This window comes from Xiphophorus maculatus, chromosome 19, assembly GCF_002775205.1.
Source record: "Xiphophorus maculatus strain JP 163 A chromosome 19, X_maculatus-5.0-male, whole genome shotgun sequence".
Classification (NCBI taxonomy): Eukaryota; Metazoa; Chordata; class Actinopteri; order Cyprinodontiformes; family Poeciliidae; genus Xiphophorus; species Xiphophorus maculatus.
In genome coordinates this window covers 18,624,072-18,640,756 of record NC_036461.1, presented here as the reverse complement: position 1 = coordinate 18,640,756, position 16,685 = coordinate 18,624,072, and the positions used below count along the sequence as shown (strand labels likewise).

General features: G+C 40.3%; 1 protein-coding gene across 2 annotated transcripts in view; it reads right to left on the bottom strand.

Annotated features, from left to right (window-relative positions):
* Positions 1-16,685, bottom strand: part of syne2 (spectrin repeat containing nuclear envelope protein 2) — an 82,566-nt gene that overhangs the window by 51,985 nt on the left and 13,896 nt on the right. The gene's annotated exons all lie outside the window — the stretch shown is intronic.

Sequence of the window (16,685 nt, the reverse complement as noted above, 5' to 3'; positions counted from 1 at the left end):
GTGGGGTTTTTCCTGACTGGGAGCGAGCCTGTTGAATGTGACAGGTAGCCAATCAGAAAGTGCGGTGACATAAGCACGGAGGGGAATCCCAAACAGTTGACATGGCGCAACTGAGAGTCCTGTGTACATCGGAGGTGAAATGTGGAAATGTTTATTACTATATGTAATTGTCATTTTTATATATGTTTATTATATGTGGTTATGTTCACTCAGTTAAAAATGTTAACTATGAAAAAACATAATTCACCTCCAAATCTGTGCAGCAAATAGAGCGGCTGCTCCCGCCGTCTTTTGTCAAATGCCTTTTCTTTTTGTTATGTCTTTTATCGCTTAAAATGAGTGCACAAACTATCACTACTGCTTCTACATCGTCATCCGTGTTTGATTATTCTAAATTCACATATGATATGTTGAGGGTTTTACTTGATTTTCTTCTGGAATCGGGATGTTCATGAGTAGAATCGGTTCGTGTGTGAGCACTGCCGTGTGGCTGGACACACGAACCGATGGAACCTGTTGTACTTTTATCGGCTTTGTGGTCACAGAAGTTTCGAAAATCGGCCGATAATCCTTAAATCGTGCCGTGTGAACCCGACCTAAAACTCACAAGCTCCACTCCTCTCATCTCATCTCGACCACTGCCCCAACGCTCTCTGACTCTGGTCGCTATGGTAATATTTACATATCCCTTCAAAATAAGATACAGATGCGGCACAAAAACGAACATTTTACTTTCGTGAAAATTTTAACTCACAATAACAACTAATGGGAGCCTTGAGCTTGTTTCTTGCAATGAAACGGTCCCATCTGGGAGTGATGAGAGACAATAACACCCGAAGTGTTGCTTATGCACAGGGTGCTTGGTCTCTACTGTGCCGAAGCAGTTTGAAGGGTTGCCTCATTAGCGAGCCAGTCACCATATCATGCAGAGCGGGCTTGGAATGTGGGAATCACCTGCCGAGATAAATCCATTCTCCTGTCTCTTCTCTGGGCCTTTTTCCCTTCGCAAAGAAACTTTCCAAAGACATCGGATCTGTTTCTTACTCATTTTGCTTCTTGTGGGCTCAATGTTGGAGCACAAGACGTAAACAGAGAATCCGGTTTAAGGATTTTCAAAATAAAAGATCCTCCAAACTCAAATAATACATAAAACGGAAATATTAAATTATTTCTTGGGCGGCCCGGTACCAATTGGTCCACGGACGGTACCGGTCTGCGGCTCGGGGGTTGGGGACCACTGAGCTAAAGGATCAATGAGATGCAGTCAGTTCAGAATTGTCCAAACAAAATGTTAGTATGGCCCTTAGCAGCTGGATTAAGTAGGAGACTTGAGGAAGAGAAACAATGCAATCCCAATGGGTGTTTATTAGTGATGGGCCAACTGAAGCCAGGTTTCGAGGCTTGTACCAAGGGGGCGTGTCAGATGAAGCCCCGCTCCAATGCTTGTGTCGTCTTGCTGAAAACCACGTGACTGGCAACAAACGATGCCTCGCATTGCATTAGTCACGTGACTGCTTTGTTTTGCGTGTCGGTTTTCAAAATAAAAGTGTGATGAGCCGTGCCGCTTCATGGGTTATTGCAGGGGTGTCAAACACCAGTCCCAGAGGGCCACTGTCCTGCAGTTTTTAGATGTGCCACAGGTACAAAACACTTTAATGAAATGGCTTAATTACCTCCCTTTTCTGTAGATAAGTTCTCCAGAGCCTTGCTGTCATGTTCCGTGTTTTTCTGTGTTTATTTTGAGTTTCCTGTGTATCTGTGTCTCCGTGTTGTCCTGTCTCCCTTTGATTACTCCCAGGTGTTTCTCATTCCCTGATTACCTCCTGTGTATTTAGTGTCACCTGTGTGTCTGTGTCTTTGTTGGGTCCTTGTCTAATGTGCTCTGAGTCCTTCGTGTGTCCATTGGTAAAACCAGTTGCTACAGGTGTTGAGCCCTGGCTTCCGCTCAGTCGTGCTGCCTGTGTTTTTGGACTGTTTTGACATTTATTTATTATTAAAACAACTATCTATCATCTCACCTGGGTCATCTGCGTCTGCCTCACCACCTCAACACCACCATTACGTGACACTTGCTAAATACCTAATTATTCTATTCAGGTGTGGTGCAGCAGAGGCACATCTAAAAGTTGCAGGGCAATGGCCCTCCAAGACTGGAGTTTGACCACTGGGGGTTATTGTATTTGACCTGCATCAGAGAAGTATTTGTTTTCAGCAGTGGCCAAAATAAAAGGAACCTTGACCAACATAGTTCATGTGTATTAATGACTTTGATGATGGCACTCATCAAAATGTAATGTTTGTTACCGATTTTCTCAATTGTTGATCATGGTATATTTTATGACTTTATATTTGTGTGTTTTTATTATGTACATCACTTTGAAACTGCATTGTTGCTGAAATGTGCTGCACAAATAAACTTGATTGAAATGGAGCCAGCAAGAAGAAAAAATCTGACATCTGGGAATACTTGAGATGATCACTCACAAGATTCTTAAATAAAAATAATTAAACCCTTCACCTCCAAAATTCTCACCTTCTTGAAATTTCCACTATTTCTTTGTTCTGCATAGATATCTCAGTCTTGCACAGCAGAAACAGACTAAAGTTGTTGGAAGAGTAAAATTCTGGCCTGATGAGTAAAAATATAAGGGACCAGAGAGCCAACTAGAAATCCAAGAAAAAGAAAATTTTTGAAGAATTTTAGTTTTTAGGAGGCAAATCAAAACTCAAAGAATACTGTCTGCCCCAACAGGCACTGCACACCCAGTACTAAAACAAATACCCATTGTCAAATCAGTTGATGACAAAAGAAAACAGCCACTGACAGTCAACATTTACCAGCATTGGCTACAAATAATTTTAATAACTAAAAAAGATTTGTTAAATTGGATGTAATTGTCTCCTATTACTATACATGAGTTTGACAAAAACTTTGTGACAATATTGCATTTACAATTTTTTTAAGTATGTCTATCTGAGTGACAAGGCTATCACAGTTTGAACAGCAGATGTCACTAGTGAGAAATGAATGAACCACCCAGTAAAGAAACTTTGGGCAAAGTAATGGGCTGGGAAGCTTCATTGCTTCACAAGTCTTCATTTGACCATCTCTAGTGTTTATTCACCAACATTTAACAGACAACCCTGCTTCACAATGGTCTAGGCCTAGGGTCTCAGCAGCAACAATCCAATGTGGCTAACATGTAGAGATGGGCCATCTGAAGCCAGGCTTTGAGGCATATACCGAGTAAAAAGGGGGCGTGTCCAATGAAGCCCTGCTTCGATGCTTGTGTCGAGAACCACGTGACTGGCAACAAACAACGCCTCGCATCACCTGGGACTGCCTCATTTTGGTGGCCGTTTTCAAAATAAAAGTACAAGGTGATTCTGTGTTGGATGACAGATATTAAGTTGGTCTCACTTGCTTTAAAGTGCCAAGAGTTTTCAATGATGGGCGTGTCCATGGCGTCGTGGCGAAGTGACCTGTAACGTTGTTGCCATACGTTTGCCTCTAGATTCCACATATTTTGACCGAGCTACACCAAACTTGGCATGAGTGATCCTGGTGGGATGCCTGACAATCCTATATCGTCATAGTTTGACGTCATCTAAACCCCGCCCCCTCAGAACAGGAAGTGCTATTTTTTTCTTTGGAAAGTTCCATCTATGGCTCGCTTGACCTAATCAAGATGATTCCGATGATGAACTCTGTCAATGCTCGCTGCTGGCTGAACTGTGTGCACATGGTAAAAATGGCGAATATCAGTCCCTCCCCATATTCATACGATTGTCTTTAAATCACACATGGATGATCCGATTGGCACCAAACTCGATATGTAAGACCTTTGTTCATCTCTAAACAGCCCAACAGTATTGAAATGTAATTTGACTCCACTGCGCCCCCTAAGTTAATACATCAGCTACATCTCCTCGCTGCATCGACTGATCTGCACCAGATTTTTTGTGAGTCGTCGGGGAGCGCTGCCAAACGCATTCATGTGAATCGCCTGGTGGACAGGCGGGCAAAATGCGTGACAGCTTCTGCGGTGGCAAGCACGTGGTCATCCTGGAAACTGTGCGAGAGCTTCTGCGGTGGCTGGAACCCTGCTGTGGCAAATAGGCCGGAGCGGCGCTTGGCGAGGGCCGCACAAGGCTGCTCGCAGCTTTAATTCTGTTTGTTTTGAAAGTTTACCTTTTAGGAAAAGGGGCAGTAATCTTTGACAAAACGAAACAAAATAATAAAGATAAAAGTTAACTATGAAAATTATTAAAATAATCCCGAAAAGGAAATAAAAAGGAAAGAGGTCTTTGGACTATAAGGTTTTGCAAATAAGCTGACACTTAGGGTTTTCCTGATTGAAGAAGTTTGTTTAGAATTAAATTAAAAATCTCTAAGTGTTGATAATTATAGAGTTATACAATAGTGTTTTGTAGATCATTGAAGTATTTGCTGCATCTCAATTGAATATTTAAATTAGAGTTTAATTCTAAGTAATGAATCTACATGTTATTGAAACTGGTGACAAGTTTCTGCAGCAGAAATTATTAATTATTAGGTCCTAACATGAGTTTGAGAGATATCCTTTTAGAATGTGCACGTTAATTAATATAAGATTTTGGAGATTAAAGTTTAAAATATTAAAACATTAAAAATGCTAAAACATTTGGAAAATTCTTGTAGCTATAGTAAAATTTGATGAACAATTTGAGCAAGAAAAAAAATGAGGTGAATAGACTGACAGTTTGTGACTGACCACAACTAGACTAAATGTTTCATGTTTTGTTTGTTGTGTTGTTTATTTGTGATTACATAGTATGAATATGTGTGATTATAACAGAAAAGAAAATTTGAAAAATAAAAATAGCAAACAAATTGTATATAGAAACTGAGTAACTGATAAAATTAATCTTTTGATATCTAAAAATAAAGTGTAATTTGATACTTTAAGCTATCCTAGCAAATGTAACTAGTTACTCTGAATTGAAAAGCAAAAAGTGTGGATAAAGTAATGTGTTTTCTAGACTGGAATTTAGAAATCTTTAATCTGGGATTAATTGATTAATAATGAAATTAATAAAATTCAGGTGAATTAGGCAATTTGAGATCTTGATTTAATTTTGGAATGGTTAATTTTCATTGAGAAAGTAAGAACAATGTTTTGCAAGAAGAACCAACTATGGCCATTTGGCAGGATTTAAATAGAAGTGTTTTACCTTGATAAAGCTGTCAATATTTACAGGTAAACCTGTAACAAAACGCCTCTTTGCTAATAGATCTACTATAAGCTAAACAACTGACAGTTAACCTAGTAGTTTGTAAGTGTGTAGTACACACTTACAAACTGTGTGGGTTAATGGGTTAAAGACCCATGGGTCTTTAATGGGTTAAAGACCAATGAGGTCTTTAATGGAAATAGGTTAACTGATTTGAATAGAAGCGGCAGCATCAGCAGAAATAAAAGTGTTAGAAATAAAAGAATAAACTATTATACACAAAAAGATATTTAGTGATATGCAACAGCAAAGGCTTAAATTGGAAAAATGATTGTGGATAACTAGAAGGGCAGCATTGAATACATTTAGAATTTTTTCAGCTAAAATAATTGATGTGGAAAAATTACAGTTAGGTCACACCTGCTAGTTGTATTGCTATATGTTTATTCTAAGTTCTGTATATTCCTACCAAGTTAAAGCTGTTTTGGACGTTATTTTTCCCCAGCTGCATGGGAACCAGTCTGATTCCCAGGCTTTGGATCCCTTATCCCTTGGTACAAAACTCATGTGTTGTCTCTGCCTGGCAGAGTTTCCGTTTCAGACTTGCTTCATTATTGATTGTCCTGTGAGCTCTCTGAGTTGTGCACAATTCATGAATAAACCTGATTGAGTGATTTTACCTGAACAGTGCTTGGAATTAGTTTTTTTCCACGACAATAATAAACCTGTTTCATTGAAATCTTTATTTAAAGTAGTAGAAATTGTGATACATTAGCAGGTAATGCATCATCGGGGGAGAATACGTTATGGATTTACCTTTTATATTACTTAATTAGATTACTGAAAGTTAAATTACTTCAACAAATAACATTTTTTGAAGAACATGTCTGATCTGTGCTAAATATAACCCACAGGGAAATTTAAGACCAAGAAGAAGAAAGTTACTAGAACTTGCATGTCTTTTTAAGTGATGCATATGGATTGTTATAGGACTAAATCAAAAAGTGAAAGGAAAGATATTGTTTGGTGAAAATATATGCTTATTTTAAATGAATTTGAGTTGTTCTCCATTAAAAGATGTTCTGGCAATGGGCTAAAAGTATTTTGAAAAAGATAATTCCAATGTATATGGTGTATTTGAATAAATTTATAGCGATAATGAAGCACATTTTGATTAATTAATTTGGGAAAAAATTATAGAAATTTAAAATATACTAGCCATTTTCAGAGCACTAATTTAATGGATTAAGAAATGTTTTGAATAAAACAGACAAGCTGTAGACAAAATATCTGTTATTGATTAAGTTATACAGTAATCAGTAGAAGTACTCAGGTCTAATTCTTTTATGGAAACTTTGTGTAGGAAATTTATATAGAATATTTTAGATAAACAACCAGTAGGATCTAGTTTGTTTTGTAAAAGTAATTTAGACTGGACTGTTAATTCACACTTTTTGTTTGACGTTAAATGTAGTTTTTCCAATTACATTTGATCTTTAATCTTTTTGTTATTGTTTTGTTTTTTATTACAAGATTTGTTTAAAATGAAGTAGAAATAAGAACAAGCTAATGATTGAAGGAATTTGCATATACTTAACATTAAAAAGACAATATTAATTTGAACCATGTCAATAAGTTTGTGAATCAGATGGCTACAGGTGTCTGAGTCTTCCATTTGTTGGTGGTGTACTATAAATAAAATGTAGACAGAAGTAATTACGTCCACTATAATGTACAGAAATTAGAAAACTGGACATGCATTATATAAGGCTTCACATGAGGAGTTGCTCATGGTTTTCACAGAATGTCTATTTGCTGTTGGAGAAGTGTGCAATTGCTTGGAGAAACTGTTTTCACATTTATTCCGACATTACAACAGCCACAGTTGGAGACGAGCGGGGGAGAATCCACTCAGATGTAGAGTGGACTGGACAGATGAACTGATGCCTTTGCCAAATACTATTCCTTTTAAGCACCTCTAAAAACACATTTCTATGAAAATAAATTTAACATTAAACTTCTAAAGTGCATAGTTCTGTTGCTGCCCCCTTCATCTGCAATGGTCTCTTCCAGAACCTTTAAAAGATGTTCAGGCCCCCAGGGAATCTTTTAGCCTGAACACCCTGCAGAGGAAGAGTCAGAGGTAAGCCACATCTACAGAAAGTCTTTAAACATTTCAGTGCATTTCAGTCACAATGCTTATGTAATCCAATTATTTTTTTGTTTTATTTTAACAAGACACCATCAGTTTCAGCTGACACTGCATAAAAAACACACAATCAATAAAATACTTCAAAATACTTTGTTTGTACCTGTTTCTTTTATCATTCAACACACATTTTAAATGTTTTCCGGCTAAGTAATGAAGACCTTCATTACACTAAAACCCCCCCCCAAAAAACAAAAACAAAATGTTTTACAGGATTACGGCTCAGTCAAACAAAAAACTTTTTTTTATTATTTAAACGACCTCTCACGTCCAAACAGAAACACTCCTCCTGACACAGTTGATGAGTTCAGTCTATTGGTGTGTTAGATGATAGAATGAGCCAAAAATGTAATAGAAAGCATATAAACAATACTGGTTTGATCATATCAAAATGTTCAATGTCATCTGAATGACACACAAAGACTATATGAATATATGAAATTGGTCATGGATATAAATAAAATCAATAATTTCTAAAATACAGAGAGATCAATAATTCTGCTATATAGATAGTGACCATGCAGCAACAACATTGCTTTCCTTCTGCTGCCATTTTTGCCCTTTGTGGGGTAACACATTATTAATTCAGAGAGCAGGAGTGTAACAAGCCTGTCTCTGTCCTCCTTCTGGCAGCTGATACCACTGCATGGATGTGCTTGTGTTTGCAAATGGAGTGATGCTTTACTGGGTCAATCGGGTGCATTATGTTTGGAAGCTAGGACGAGGTAGAAGCTCAAGTAGACAAAGAACTCTTAACAGCGTTTATTCATAACTCGCTCAGCAGTACAGGAACATCAGGTATTCCTTTCCTCCATCTTATCTCTTCTTCTTCTTTCTCCTCTCTACCCTATTCTTGTACACCACCTAGTGGTAGACACAACAGGGTGCTTGGTAGGAAGGGGCAGAAAAAAGCCTCAGTAAAAACAGCCCCAAGGTGCAGTGATCAAATGTTCCCAACTATATGCAAGTATAATCTGCTTCAATCCAGATATACCATCACATTCCAGACAACCCCAGCTTTGCTAATATTAAGGAAGAATAATTTTATAAATTAACTTTGGACAAAACGTTTGGCTCTCTCTTCCTCAATCTTCCGGTTCCTCTCAGCGGGCGACGTGCCGCCACAGGGAAGACACTACGCGTTGACGTCACAGAATCACAGAGTTTAATCCCATACAACGCATTAATTAACAACAGAACTGCAGAGGGACAGATATACATTTTTACCTTGAGACAGGAAAAATAGAGAAAGGAAAAAAAACAAAGAAAAGGCAAAGACGCGTCTTTGGAGATAGCTGATGCAAAAAAGCAAAATAGTGGCAGCTTTCTGAATTTTTTACTCCTGACACTAAGTCTTATACTGAAGGTGTGTCTTGTCTCTTTAATATATTCACTTAAGGCGTTCCTCTAGTTGACCAACTGGAAGCTACCTTGGACACTCAGAGAAACTTAGAAACTCCCCCTAATTTACGCCAAAGATCAAAGACCATTTGCTCTCTGCTAAATACAAAAGAGTCAACAGCTGCGTCCTGACCCCCTGTGGTTCTACGATCATTTTGGGTACAGAGAAGCATGAGATAAGATTTCATAGATACCTGTGAAACCCGAAGTTTCTCCCATTATCTCTGCTTACATAAATTCTCAAAGAGACTTACATCCAGTAATTTTGGTTTAAGGAAAGGTTATCTTTACAAACCCCAGTTTTGCTCCTCTGCACTCAGCACCTCAAAAGACTGAGTCCTGCCAAAAATAACACATAAAATCAACAGAACAAAATGAGGTATAATTCCTGAGCAATTTTCTAATACTAAACAAAACATTTTCATTCAAACAATTTCCATTTGATTCCGATATAGTCACAGATAGTACAATTTTCAAATACATTCATCATTTACTAGATTAGTAGTTTTAAAATGAGATAATACAATCTTCAGTAAAAACATGGTATTAATACTTAGAAAAATGTCTTAGAAATTAAATGTTAGCGGTTTCAATCTTCTATGTTGTATTAAGTTTCACACCATCCCAGATGTTGGTTTCTGACAGGCTTTTGATCTGCTGTGAACAGAACAGGCTTCTCTCCCCCAAGCTCCAGTGATTCTGCCCTGCAGGATATGCTAATTTTATGGCCTCCTGTGCTCTGGCCGCACAGCGGGAGGCCCCATTGAGAGATCTGCATTTGGCCCCTGTTGTCTGAATTCTTGGTCATCTGGTTTAATTTTGAATGCTTAACACAAACCTGTTCAAAATAAAGAAATTTGTTCAAAATAAGAGTGTTGAATATACCTTTTACACATGCCGTAAGATTAACTGTATTAAGCACTAAAAATAATCATTTTTCCTCAACACTACCAATGATGATGTGTCTACGTTCCCAGAGAGAGACAAGCACCATCCACCCTCACCTTCCTTGATTGTAACAAAACAGCCGATCTGGCTTCGGAGCCTCATGTTGGCCAGCTGCACCACAGCATAAAGAGAGAACAGAGTGAGAAGTGCTTACAGGCTGCTGAGTAGGTGACTCCACCACGGTGGCTCATATCCTAACAGCCACCATCCTGCTCTGCAGTCTCCCTGTTCCTTCTATATCCATTTTCTCTCCTCCAATAGTTTTAAACAACTGAGTGCAGGGACATATATGAAGATACATAAAGCTGAGATTTCACTTTAAAGAGAACCACGATTAGTTATAAAAATAGACCTTATTTGGGAAATATTTATTTTAGATGTAAAAACAAAACTGTAGGTTATTTAGTTTTTATAAATTTTAATAAAATATTTTCACAGGAATGTTGCCATGTTGTTCACGCTGTAATGAATTCTGGGTAAATGACGTGTAATGTTCCAACTGCCTCTCTCCTCCAGCCCAAACAGTGATGAGTAACGTTATTAAGCCTTTTTAATTTGAACCGGGGCACGTTGAAATCGATCGGAATGTTGAAATCAGAAGAGGTGATGATGAGAAGGAGGACCAAACAGAGGAAGAGGACAGAGTTGACTGTAGGAGCTGGTGTTTTGCTGCTGCTGCCTTCAACTTCATAAATGAAACAATGAATGACGGGCACCTCTTGTTGGACTGCGCAATCTGGTAAATTTACCAGAAGTACTTGTACTTCAGTTGCTCTGTGACTGTCATGTTCCGTGTTTTTCTGTGTGTTTATTCTGAGTTTCCTGTGTCTGAGTCTCCGTGTTGTCCTGTCTCCCCTTGATCATTCCCACCTGTGTCTCGTTTCTGTGATTACCCTCTGTGTATTTAATGTCAACTGTGTGTTTGCATCCTCGTTGGGTCCTTGTCGTTTGTCTAAGCAGTCGTGTGAAGTGTGCTCTGTCTGTCTTTTGGTCCATTCGTGTAGCCTGTCGCTACCAGTGTTGAGCCTTAGCTTCCGCTCAGCTGTGCTGCCAGGTTTTTGGACTGTTCAGGAATATTGTCACCATTAAATCTTCATCATACATCTCATCTGGGTCTGCTGCGTTTCCCTCACCGCTTCCACTACCATACCTCATGACAGTGTCCAGTTAGGCAACAGTGGTTTAGGGTCCGAAATGTGTTCGGTGTTGGTAGTGGTTTCACATTCAGTAGTGGTGTTCTAGCTCTATTAGCATTTCCAGTAGTAATAGCTCCATTAGGACTGCTTGCCTTTGACATTTCTCCTAGCATCTGTAGCACTGTGTCCAGTTCGGCATCAACTGTGCTGTGTAGAGTCTGGTGTGGTGGTAACAGCCACACCGACACCGGACCTCCACGGATCCGGTTGGATCGGTGATGTCAGTACCGCAGGCAGTGTAGCTCCTGTTAGCATCTCAAAGAGCGGCCAGCTCTGCCTATCTCAGCACAGCAGGACTGCATTCATTTTTAGCTCGTTAAGGTAACGATCACCTGTTAGAGCCTTCCTTAGTTCTGCTTCTGTAAATGCAGGGCCGGCCCAAGCCTCCACGGAGCCCTAAGCGAAATGTGGGTTTGGGGCCCTCTAGTTCTGCTAAGATTGTGGACTGGCTGCAATTAGCAGCCCGATCATTACAACATTTTCAACCCCCTCTCACCAGACCCCCACCAATTTGCATACAGGCAGAACAGGAGCACAGAGGATGCAGTCTCTATAGCGCTGCACTCTGTCCTTTCTCACCTGGACAGTAAGAACACTTACACCAGACTGCTGTTCTTAGATTTTAGTTCAGCATTCAACACTGTCATCCCATCATAACTCATTACCAAACTCACAGACCTCGGCATCAGTCCACTCATGTGTAACTGGTTGCTCGACTTCCTGACCAGTCGACCTCAACATGTCCGGCTGGACAACCACTTCTCATCCACCATCATCATAAACACCGGAGTGCCACAAGGCTATGTGATGAGTCCCTTCCTTTACTCCCTCTTCACCTACGACTGCAGACCTGTCCATGGCTCTAATGCCATCATCAAGTTTGCAGATGACACCACGGTGATCAGCCTCATCAGAGATAATGACGAGACCGCTTACAGGGAGGAGGTAGACCGTCTGGCTGAGTGGTGCGACAAAAACAACCTGCAGCTGAACACCGAGAAGACCAAGGAGCTTATCGTGGACTTCAGGAGGAACGCTGACCCACATCCACCCATCCACATTAAGGGGACAGTGGTGGAGCGTGTGGACACCTTTAAGTTCCTGGAAGTCCACATCTCCGAGGACCTGACTTGGACAATCGGCTGCTCCAAACTCATTAAGAAGGCGCATCAGCGCCTCTTCTTCATGAGGACCCTGAGGAAGAACCACCTGTCCTCAGAGATCCTCATGAACTTCTACCGCTGTACCATTGAGAGTATCCTCACCAACTGTATTACAGCTTGGTACGGGAACTGCTCTGTCTCCGACCGGCAGGCGCTGCAGAGGGTGGTGAAAACTGCCCAGTATATCGCCGGGGCACCGCTCCCTGCCATCAAGGACATCTACAGGAAGCGGTGTTTGAAAAGGGCCAGGAAAATCACAAAGGACTCCACTCACCCAGCACACACACTCTTTTCCCTCCTGCCCTCTGGGAGGCGTTACAGAAGCCTACAGACCAGAACCACCAGGCACCGGAATAGCTTCTTTCCCACAGCTGTCACGCTTTTGAATGCCTCCTGACATAAAACATGAACTATAAGGACTGTACTCCCCTATCCTCTCATACAACAATAACACATGGACTATCCTCACACACACACATCACGGACTGTTTTCTTCACACACACATACAACCTGTAAATTTTATATGCCATTATTTGTCTTGTATTATATTATATACATATATAATCCATTCCCTAACATTCTTGTATATTCTGTATAATATGTGCATATAGCTCCCATATTTATATTTATACACAATATCTATATCTCTTTGCTATAACCCCTTATAGTCCATACATACAAAGTCTTGTACATCTGTAAATAAATATTTATATCTCGTAGAGCACTTCTGGATAGATGCAAACTACATCTCGTTGCTTGTACTTGTGACAGTGCAATGACAATAAAGTTGAATTCTATTCTATTCTATTCACACACCTGCTATAAACTTATTGCATTTCTGACAGTACTGTTTACATTATATATATGTATAATATAGGATACATTTATTGGCCAACTGATTTATCGATAAGTTGATTTCTGGGCGCCGATTTCCTTAATTTTGGGGGATCGTGATTGGCTGATACTTACACGTGAAGCCCATCTTATCCCATAATTTTACCTTCGTCAGCAAAAGTTTAAAAATCGGCCTCTGTCCTCTTCTCCTCTGCAGGAAAAGGTTTGACTGACAAACCAGTCCACCAGGTCAGGTCTGCATGTTTGGAGTTGACAATATTCACTCCAGTGTTAGCAACTCAGTGACTTTTTTGCTATATTTCGCGACATTTCAGACAAAAAAAATTCATATCAGCCCAAATAAAAACCAGCAGGTCAGGCTTTCAAAGATCCGTAACCAGGCATCGGCCAGAAAACTGCAATTGTGCTCCACACATTCATGACATCCTTTGATTAAATAAATTTCTCTTAAGCGTTACTCCAATAGCTAAAATTGAATTTATACCAGGTTGTGGAAATCAGAAGAAAAAGATGAAAATATAATTTGAGTCTCAATGTCTTCCAATCAAAACCAAAAATAGAATGAAGTACAAACCTTGGTGTCTTCTCATCTCACCTTCTCCCCTTCACAGTAAATGTATACATTCGGGTGTGAAATATATACGTTGTATATGCCGCACACAAGGGCGTAAATCCCATCTCATTATTGGGGGAACCATAAACAGGAAAATTTCTTAAGACCAATTTTGGGGGGGTCAGCAAAGTTACAGTTAAATGTAATGTAAAATGTGGTTTAAAGAGTTTTTAAACCACATTCAATTTGCAGGACCAAAAATGACTAGTAATGCACATCAAACATGTCTTTCTAAGTAAGCAAACTGTTGAGAAGTAAACTAAAATTTAAATGTTGCTTAGATATGAGTTTTGTTCAGTCTCATTGATCTCATATCTGCTACACCTTTACAAAAATTTAAGGTTCTAAATAAAAAAAGCTTTAATGAGTAACTGCTCTTAATAAAATTCCTCATAAACATTGATTTATTGTAATGGCTCCCAATACAAGTCATGGACTATTTAAATTATAACTTAAGTTGCTTTATTTTTAAGCCTTTTTTAGTTATGAAGCCTAGGCGCAAATTCAAACTGGAAGACTCTTTTATCCCCACCGGGACCCGTTAATTGAAGCGACCTGCCCACAATCGTCGACCTATCAACGCCGGACCAAGCCACGTCACGTCCAATCATCGACCAAGTCCCAGCTGATAAGGACCTTCATTCATGGTGTCCTTCGCTCTCCAGCCGAGCTCAACCCACCACCACCCCTTCTCCTCCATTCGCCCGGTCCTGAGGCCCGCACCCTTCTTCAACCTCCACCACCAGTGCCGGGCCCTGGGGGGATGACGTTCCTAACAGCATCGGGGATGCTCATCTGAAGCCTATCGCTAACGCTGCGATAACCGTTATCCCCAGCCGGGGCCCGAGCGCCAAAGACTTTAAATTCTATTTGTCAATAAACTCTTCTAATTGTCTTCTTATCTCCGTCTGAGTCTCTCCAGATTGAATTGTCATGTCCTGGATGACTGAGAACCAGCAGGTATAGAAATGAATATCGGGGGGCATTATAACTTAAACGTAACTCTTAAAGCACCAGAGTTTATATAGAAAAATATTCAGATTTTATTTTGTGGTTTAAAAGGCTCTACATTGAAGACAGTGAGAAATGAAAGCACAGCTTTCTCTTTTTGCTATCTGTTCTCTCTTCTGTTCTCGACTCCCACACACAGAGCTGTCGGACCTTCGACCTCTACTGTAGTTTCAAACTCTTCTAATTAACTAAAAGTTAAAGAGTTAAATATGAATGAGATGTTTGCTACCTTTGACAAAAAAACGTAAGTCTATGAAAGCAGTGTAGCAGTTTTTCTAATGAGGCAGCTCATGAAGATTCAGCCGAAGTAATGAAATAACAAACTGCAGTCAGATTTTTATTGTAAATGTGTTTCTTCCTATTGAGCAATGAAAGTAAATAAAAAGTATTACATGTCTTTTGCTTTAAGTATTTACTTACTGGAGGGTTTTTTGTTTGTGCTGCAGAGCCACAGCTAACAGCTAACTCTTCACTTCAGCGGCTCTGATAGAGCCTGTGCGTTGAGCTGCTGTTGCTCCTCCTTCAAGTTGGACTGAACCATTGTTCTAACAATGGTGGGGGGACCTAAAAATGTATTCTTATTTTTTCTGCGATAAATGGAAGATTTAGTTTATTTGTTTCTTTTGTCTTTTCATATTGATATTATTAAATGCAAACGTTTCTTCAGTAAATTTTTTATTGGAGGGGGTAATTCTAGATTTTTCCAAGATTGGGGGGGTCCGGACCCCCCGGAACCACTGGGATTTACGCCTATGGCTACACAGGGCCCCCCCTGAACACACAGAATGTCACAAACACAAAAACACATAACACGTGAAACAACATCACAAACACACAAGGAAAAACTAAACAGCAGAGACAAAACAATTAAACTACCCAACGGTAACAAGTAGGGAGTTTAAGTCGGCCACCACGGCTTCTTTTCACAGGAACAGGGGTTGGAATTGATAAAGACTCTCCAGATCAACTGCTACCAAACTGTCCACCTAAGGGGGACAAACCAGACGTAAGGGAAGGACCCGGAAGAGTGGGTAAAGAAACTGGGGGACGACCACGGCGAGGTGGCTGAGCCACAACTCTGAAGTGAACTGGGGACCTCTGTCAGAGGTCAAGTCCAATGGCACACCAAACCAGGACACCCAGGAGGAGACAAATGCCACATCAACATTTGTCACATCAACCGAAGTGGTTGATGACAGCAGAACTGCCTCTGGCCACCAAGTAGTTCTGTCCTATCGTCAGGAGATAGGTAAAACCTCTGGAAAGTGGAAGAGGCCCCACTAAGTCCACATGCACATGTTCAAACTTCTGTGGCGGAACAGGAAAGTGCTCCAGTGGAGCCTTAGGGTGCCGTTGCACCTTTGCATGCTGGCAAGCCAAACAGGAAGCCGTCCATGTCCGTACATCTTTACAGAGTCCCGGCCACACAAACTTTGCCCCTACCAGTTTAACAGAAGCTTTAACGTCCAGGTGTGAAAGGGAATAAACTGCATCAAAAACCCGCCGACGCCAACTAGTAGGGACCAAAGGCCAAGGTTTGCCAGTCAAGACATCGCAAAGAAGAGTTGGAGACCTCCTCTAAATGCAAACTGGATTCAGCTGCTTTAAAGGTCAGAATATCCTGGTCTGTGGCCATGGCGAGGTAGTTCACAAATAAAATCACAGAAGCAACCTTTGCTCTGGACAGACAGTCAGCCACCAGATTATTCTTGCCAGCCACATGCTGAATGTCTGTGGTGAACTCTGAAATTGTAGACAAATGCTGTTGTTGCTGAGCCGACCACGGTTCAGAAATTTTTGCCATAGCAAAAGTGAGAGGCTTGTGGTCAATAAAAGCAGTAAAATCTCTGCCCTCCAACATGAAGCGGAAATGGCGTGTTGCCAGAAAAGTGGGAAGCAGTTCCCTATCAAAGGTGCTATATTTTTTTTGGCATCCCGGAGTTTCCTGCTAAAAAAAGCGAGGGGTTCCCAGGCGCCACCCACCCAATGGATATTGAGACATTTCTGATCACTCCGGTTTATATATGAAAACTAACTTACCGTATTTTCCGCACTATAAGGCGCACCTTCAATG